Genomic DNA, 8,196 nt, shown 5'->3' on the forward strand with positions numbered 1-8,196 from the left:
TTCTGGGTGATGATGGCAACTATTTTGAAATGGTTATGAAGCATCCTTCCAGAAAGAAAAGCCAGAAGGTGTCTTAGCATCAAGAGAGATTTTCCCTTAGCAAACCTGATGCCCGATTATTCTTATATTCATTCATCAGAGCACTATAGAGTATATATGTCACCTTAATGTGCAAGAAGCTTCTGGACTGGTATTTGTCATCTAGGCTACCACCTCCTTTCCCAGAGATACATAGTGATTTAGCCAAGGGGGAATCCATATCTCTGTGTGATCCTGGGACGTATTGTGTCGTATGAGTGTGTGTGCCCCTGGGATTATTTTATGTTCCTAGTTATTCTGGGAGCTGTCTGACGTCTTGGCCACAGAGAATCCTCAAGGGTTTAGACTATGATCAGTGGCCACAACTTGTCCATCCTGGCATTTTGCTCAGTTCTTCTTCACTCTCTCAGGGATGATGTGGAGGCAGGCTGGGTTGCTCAGTGGATAGAGCACAAGGCCCCTCCAATCTGGCCTTAGATACTTATTAGCCATGTGTTCCAGAGGCAGGAAGTCCTGGGTTCCAATCTGGCCTCAGATGCTTGTTAGCCAGGTGTCCCTGAGCAAGTCCTTAACCCCCCATGGCCTGTCTTAGAATGGATACTAAGACAGAAAGGCGAGTTTTTGTTTTGTTTTTTTAAGTTGTCAGATCTTTGTAGTTAGGGAGGCTGACAGCCGAGAAGCTGAGTCTGACCAGATGCTGAACTCACAACTATCCAGGCCCAGGGAATAGAACTTTCCTAAAAAGAGGAATTGCTGGCTTTAGGGTTTGGTCTGTGTGTGGTTATTATTGTTCGGCACCTAGCATAGCCGCGGCAACACAGCGGGCGCCCCGTCAATAACGAGAGGAAGCTCAGTTTCCCCACAAGGCTGGCTTCCCTGGGAGGCCAGAGGGGCACAGAGATGCGGCAGTTTTGTGTTCCCCCTCAGTAGCAGCTCATCTTTCCCCAGAGCTGACTCCTTCCCCTCTGACCAAAGCCACAAGCAGGGTAACGCCGCGCAGGAGAGCAGTTCTAGTCCTGAGGAGGCTCCGGGCATGCTACCACTGACCCCGGGCCCCCAACCCCACAGGAGGCTGGGAGAAAGTATCAATAATAGATGCCTTCGGTTGTCTCGCACTCCTGTTTTCAAAGTGCTTTTGCATCCATTATCTCATTTGACCCTCACAAAGATCCCTTGAGGTCAAGAGAGCCAGCGTTATTATTCCCACACAACAGATGAGGAAGCTGAGGTCCAGAGAGGTACCAGCTGCGATTTTAAAACTGTGTGGAGTCAAGCCAGATGGCTTTGAGAGATGATGGGGACCTGGAGGACTAACGACCACAGGACGAAAAGGAGCTCCTTTAGAGGCCGGCAGAGCTTTCCTTCATACTCCCCTGGTTTTCCATCAGAACCAACAGGAAAATGGTTCTGGAAAGGACCTTACAGGCTACCCACCCATCTTATTTCTTTTTAATCCTTACCTTCGAGGGGTAAGGGGTTAGGCAATTGGGGTTAAGTGACTTGCCTAGGGTCTCACAGTTGGGAAATGTCTGAGGACAGATTTACTCACCCATTTTAAAGATAGGGAAAAGTAAGAGTCCAGAGAGCTAAAGTGATACACAATAAGCAGCAGGGCTGGGGCAAGAATAATAATTACTGGCATTTATGTAATACTTTAAAATTTGTAAGGCATTTTACATAGATTATCACATTTAAACCTCCCAATAGCCCTGAAAGGCAGAGGTGTCAAATACATGCCCACAGGCTACATATAGCTTACCAGTCTTCCCCATGAGTCTGAACCAGATTAAAATGTAATTGGGAAATATTTAACAAAATAAATAAAAATATAATAAAACATGGATTATATTTTTGCAGCCTTCAAGCATCCTTATACAGGAATTAGTGGCCCCTGCTTCTAGTTGAGTCTGACACCGCTGCTGTAAGGTGTATTTCTCATTTTACAGATGGGAATACTGAGGCTTGGAGAGTTTGTGACTTGCTCAGGGTTAAATAGATGGTTAAGTTTAGTTTGAACCCAGATCTTCTTGACTCCAAATCCAACTGCCCTCTGCCAACGATTTCTCTGCTTCATTCTCCTGCCTTTCAGGCCAATCCCCCTCTGTTTATGCAATGGTTTAAGATTTCAGGCAGACCCAGTCTCCTGGAGCCTGCCTGAACTCCAAATCCCAGGGGCCAGAGGGAGCTGGGTCTTGATGTTGCAGCAGCTAAAGCAGTGTGTTTGTGTGTGTGTACACACGGATGTGGGTGGGCGAGGGTCTGGGTGTAGGTGTGTGGCAGGAGATCGTAGGCGATTTTCCCTATAGAGATCAGAAGAAAGCTGGCCAAGCCCAGGGTCCCCAGAGGCCTGGATCCGTGTCACCCACTTAAGTGGCTCTAAGTGGAGAAGGGAATAAGGGAGGCCTGAATGCCAAGGAATCTGACTCCAGAGTCCTCCAAGCAAGACAACTCCTCCCCACCCCCCAGCCCCCAGTCCTGAGGCCTGGCCCCAGATTCCCACAGTCAGAGCTGTCTGAGGGTCTCAGGGACTGTGAGAAAGCTGAGGAGGGAGCCCAGGCAGGATGCTGGGAGCAGGAGGGCAGCGGCCCTGGAGGGAAGAGGGAGGGGTGGCCTTCCAGTTGACAGGCCCCAGCCGTCGTGCCCCTGAGCCCTGGGCTGGAGGTTGAGGCAAAGAGGACAGCCTTCTGGAATAGCCCCCCCCCAACAGCCACAGCCCAGGGGCAGGATAGCTGGAAATATACCCCCACTCCCCCAAAGCTGGTAATCACTAACAGATGCCCCATTACTGACGTCATCCCGAGAGACCAAGAGGGTCGGGACCGTGGGACTCCAGGGGGCTGGGGAATTCTTGGACTGGAGTCAACATTCCAAACAGCAATGAGAGAGGGGGAACTAGAGATCCCTCTGCCTCCGCCCCTGCATCCTTCTGAGGTGGGAGCTGTAACTCATGGCTCTGGACCTCTTCTCGGGGGCTGGCTAGGATGCAGCACAGGAGACCAGGGAATGAGGTCCCATTCACTTTCCCCTCACTATCTGTGGCCCTGAGCATGACCTTCATTGAGCCCTTCTATAGACCCCAAACTCCCTTTCAGTCTCCAAGCAGGTCATCCTTCCTATCCTGGTTCTCTGACTCGGAGGAGTTGTGGGACATGGGTTCTTAAACTGGTTTACCTCATGGGCCCCTTTGGCAGTTGGCAAAACCCATCCCAGGATGATGTTTTTAAATGTGTAGAAATAAATGCACAGAACTAAATTCACAGAATTACACAGGAAAAAAGAAAGGGAGAAAAAGAAGGAAAGAAAGAAAGAAGAGAAGGAAAAAAGAAAGAAAGAGAGAGAAAGAAAGAAAGAAGGAAGGGAGGGAGGAAGAAAGTGAGGGAGGGGAAGGAGGAAGAAAAGGGAGAAAGAGAAAGAAAGGAAAAAAGAGAGAAAGAAAGGAAGGAAGAAAAGAAAGATGGGAAAGACAGGAAGAAGGAAGGAAAGAGGAAAAATAAAGGAAGGATGGAAGGAAAGAAAGATAGGAAAAAAGAAAAGAGAAAGGAAGTAAGGAAGAAGGAAAGACAGGAAGAAAGAAGGAAGGAAAGAAAGGAAAGAGAAAGAAAGAGAAAAGGAAAGAAAAGAGAAGAAGTAATTTTTTCCCTGAGGCTATTAGATCCTGAAATCTATCTATGGATCCCAGAAGGACTCCTGGTCTAGAATATACTTTGAGATCTGTGGCATTAAATAGAACAATCATTGGCATCATCAGAGTCATTTTCAAGTTCTATTTGTCAGTGACTTGCATAGTAACTTGGTGGATAACTGCCACCTCTGGGCCTCAGTTTCCTTCTATATATGGAAGAGTTCTTCAAGTTATGGAATTCTAAAATTCTGAATGATCTAAAGGATACCCAGTACCTGTTCCTGTTGCCCCTCTTGGCCATGAGAGAGAGGAATACTTCTCCTGGGCATTCTCAGCTGCAGTGGTTCCTTAAAGCCTCATTCTATTGGAGGCTTCCCTGAGCCCCAAACCCCTCCCTTCTACCCTGCCCTCACTGGGTGACCTCAGCAGGGAGTTCCTCTGGGACTCTTGCTGGAGAGGGATGAGGAGGAACCTCTGGAGCTCTCTCATGTCTTCCCCTTCCTTCCTGCCCAACCAGGTGCAGCCAGCCTTGGGGAAGAGGGGGAGGAGGAGGAGAAGGGATCAGTCCAGTATAAATAAGCTTGATGTAAATGGAAAGATTAGTTTTGAAGACAGTAGATGGGTGCTACCCCTGACTAAGGATCTGTTTGACCTTGCCCAAGTCCTTTCCATTTTCTCTGTCTTAATTTTCTCTTCTCATAGGGGTCTAGTCTTGACCTCAAAGGTCTCTTTCTCTAAAAACTATGCTCCATACTCAGAGGCCAGGCAGGATCTGACTCACTGAACCAGGAGGGCCATGCCCTTCCTCCCCACACATCTGCAACTACTGTACCTCGAGAGTCTCAGAACAGTGAGACTCTGGGTGAGGCTGGATTTTAGAACTTCGTTTTGTAGTTGAGGAAGTTAGGGGAAGTGACTTGCCCAAGATCACACAAGTGACCTTAGCAGTCCCCTGATTCTACTTCGTGTTGGAAGATGAAGCTTTCTGAGATGGTTGGGGTGGGAGGGAAGCTGATGTCAGAAATGTCAGGGAGCCCAGAGGGTCCCCTAAGGCTGGGATCCCGGCGTCCATGGCCCCCTATCCCTAAGACTTGATTCTCCAGCTTTCCAGCTGCAGGTTTCCCCAAGTTCACCAACAGGAAACTAAAGTGAGTTTACTATTTTCAACACTTGGGACTGAAAAAATCTTGGGACAGGGATAGGAAGTGGAGGACGAAATGAGGAGCTGGGCCCCCTGGGGCCTGAGAACCAGACATCCCAGGGACCGGACTGCAAAGCACCCTGCTTCAAACCCTTGTTGCTGGAGTGAGGGTAAGCCCAGTTACTCAGTGGTCTGTTTTTTGCTAGAGTAAATGCTGAAGGGACAGCAAGCTGCATGGCTCAGCAGATAGAGAGCCAGGTCTAGAGATGGGAAGATCCTGAGTTCAAATCTGGCCTTTACATTCCTAGCTGGGTGACCCTGGGCAGGTCACCTATCCCCATTGCAAAGCCTTGACTACTTCTGCCTTAGAATGTTCAATATTCAGTTCAAAAAACAAAAAACAAAAAGAATTGCCCAAGGCCCTTCAAGCTAGCAGCAGGCTGTTAACAGTTGTCCTCTTAGACAATCAAAGGAGAGGTGGGCATATCTGATAAATCTGGACTCTTGAGGCAGATGTGGATGTCCAGTTCTCTGGTCCATCTTTACCTGCTTCCAGATTTTTCTACCCAGATGTTCCCTCTAACTATTTCTCTGACCCCCGCTGGGGAAGCTACTTTCCCCTTTGTTGGCCCCAGTTTCCCCCAGCTCCAAAACTGACCAAGCTTGGCTGGGTTGCTCCCAAACATCTCTTCCCTCTGGCCCGGCATGCTCCCTTAAGTGCGAGTCCTGCTGATTCTAGGGCACAAGGAGTCAGCTGTTGCCCCATTCTGCCACCACCGCCAGGAGTACTCACCCTCTGGGGCCCAGTGTGTGGTACCGCCTGCCCACTTCAGTCATTTGGCTCTTTGGGTTTCTGGCTTCCCAGCGCCAGCCAGAGAATCTCCGGCCCTCTGCTCAAGTCCCTCTCTCCCGGGCGACTGAGCAGCTGGGCTGAACTTCGGAAGCTGGTCTGGAGCTGGGAAGCCCTCCCCCCAGCTGTCCAGCCCCCTGTTCCTCCCCCTAACTCCTCCCAGCTCCTGGAACGCTGACAGCTGAAGCGGAGAAGAGGAGGAAACAGCCAGCCGCCTTGGACACCTCGATGCCCACCCAAACCCCCAACGTCTCCGGTGCGTGCATGGTGGGCACAGGGGAGGGATCACTGAGTGATGGAGAAAAGCCCTAGACAGGATCCTGGGAGGCCATTTCATCTTCTATCAATGATGCTTGCCAAGCTCCTTCCCATTTCTTACACTCTAAGAAATCCTACCTCCTCAGTGAAGCCCACCCTGATTGCTTTCATATATTTCTGCAGGTCTTTTGTACATACAAGAGGTATTTTTACATGCCTGTGTTTCCCACTGGAATGTATATTCCTTGAAAGTAAGCACTGGTTTTTTTTTTTTATTTTCTGTGTATCCCTGGGAAAATGCCTGGCAGTTAAATATATATATATAATACATATATATATATATAAACATTTACCTCCCTCTTAGCATACAATAATTTCTATTGAGAGTTCTAGACTGCTTCCAGGCCTGCTCCCTACTTACCCAACTGGGGACCATTGAACAAATTGCTAAGACCTCAGTTGCCCCATGTAGACTTCCCAGGGACGTAGAGTCTAGAGTCGATCTCTATAGAATCTGGGTAATAATGCAGAAAAGAACATGAGGCACTGGTATGTTTATGAAGAGAGGAAAGGAGAGGGGAAGGAAGGGGAGGGGAGGAGAGGAAGGAGAGAGAGGAAGGAGGCAGGAAGGAGAGAGAAGAGAGAGGGGAGATGGAGAGAGGGGGGGGAGGGAGAGGGAGAGGGGGAGAGGGAGAGGAGAGGGGGATGGGGGAGTGGGGGAGAGGAGAGGGAGAGGGAGAGGGAGAGGGAGAGAGGGAGAGGGAGAGGGAGAGGGAAGAGGGAGAGGGAGAGAGAGAGGAGAGAGAGAGAGAGAGAGAGAGAGAGAGAGAGAGGAGAGAGAGAGTGAGAGAGAGAGAGAGAGAGAAGAGAGAGAGAAAGAGAGAGAGAGATATTGTGAGAGAGAGAGAGAGAGAGAGAGAGAGAAGAAGAGAGAGGAGAGAGATGAGAGAGGAGGAGAGAGGGGAAAGGGAGAGGGAGAGGGAGAGAGAGAGAGAGAAAGAGAGAGAGATATTGAGAGAGAGAGAGAGAGGGAGAGAGAGAGAGAGAGAGAGAAGAGATGAGAGGGAGAGGGAGAGGGAGAGGGAGAGAGGGAGAGGGGAGAGAGAGAGGGAGAGAGAGGGAGAGGGAGAGGAGACAGAGAGACAGAGAGAGATGGGGGGAGAGAGAGACAGAGACAGAGACAGAGAGACAGAGAGAACAGCAGGAGCTAGACAATGAGAATAAGTGACTTAACACTGGGATCATACTCTAGGAAGTGTCTAAGGCCATAGTAAACACACAGTAAATATTTAATAAATGCTTGTTGACTGATTTATTGACCAAATGAATGAATGAGTGAAGTGCCCTCACCTAAAATGTCTAGTACACTTACTAGACACCACTCAGTGGGTCCTTAGCAGACATTGCTGGCCCTGCTAGCTTCCTGCTCCTACAAGACTATGAGCTCCATGACCATAAGAGCCTTTTTTTTTTAATCATCCCAACCTGTCTCCCCACTGCCCTCCCACAACCATGCACATGCCAGTACTCAAGGAATATGTGATGAATGGAGTTCCCAGAATTCTTTTTTGCCTCACTTTTCTCCTAGATAAGTCTTGGTCCTTTCTGCTCATTCCAAATTCTGTGTCCTTTGGTTCAGACTTTCCTCACCCTCTTTCAAATTCTGACAATTGATAGGATGGTTAAAAAAATCAAACCTTAGTGGCAGTTCTAAGACAGAGGGCAGCAAGGGCTAAGGCAACTGGGCTAAGTGACTTGCCCAGAGTCACACAGCTAGGGAGTATCTTAGGCTGGTTTAACCCCAGGACCTCCTATTTCTAGTCTGGCTCTAACTATGATTCTGCCCGGCTGCCCTTCTCTGTAGTGTTTTGTGTTTTTTTTTTATAAACCCTTACCTTCCATCTTGGAGTCAATTGACTCCAAGGCAGAAGAGTGGTAAGGGTTAGGCAATGGGAGTCAAGTGACTTGCCCAGGGTCACACAGCTGGGAAGTGGCTGAGGCCAGATTTGAACCTAGGACCACCCGTCTCTAGGCCTGACTCTCAATCCACTGAGCTACCCAGCTGCCCCCTTCTATAATGTTTTAAAGGTTGCAAAATCACCTTATATACTTTATCACCTTTATGATCTCATTGTGAGCACTCTGTGAGGTAGGTGCTACAAAAGGTTTTTTCCTGCCCAGGCCTGTGGTTTCATCCTCCTCTGTGTCCCCATCCATCTGAAATCAATGATTATTCTGCGATTTTTAGTCCTAGAGAGTTGCCAGGAACCTTGAGGCATAACGACA

General features: G+C 48.8%; 1 protein-coding gene and 1 pseudogene across 1 annotated transcript in view; both read right to left on the reverse strand.

Moving 5' to 3' along the window:
• Positions 1 to 5,735, reverse strand: part of LOC100011772 (SH2 domain-containing protein 3C) — a 27,373-nt gene extending 21,638 nt beyond the window's left edge. The window contains exon 1 of the mRNA XM_056812453.1: positions 5,596 to 5,735. The gene's annotated coding sequence lies outside the window, so the exon portion shown is untranslated. The remainder of the gene's footprint in view (positions 1 to 5,595) is intronic.
• The window catches only part of LOC130456457 (SH2 domain-containing protein 3C-like), a 17,768-nt pseudogene that overhangs the window by 2,837 nt on the left and 6,735 nt on the right, over positions 1 to 8,196 (reverse strand).

Source organism: Monodelphis domestica, chromosome 1, assembly GCF_027887165.1.
Source record: "Monodelphis domestica isolate mMonDom1 chromosome 1, mMonDom1.pri, whole genome shotgun sequence".
Taxonomy (NCBI): Eukaryota; Metazoa; Chordata; class Mammalia; order Didelphimorphia; family Didelphidae; genus Monodelphis; species Monodelphis domestica.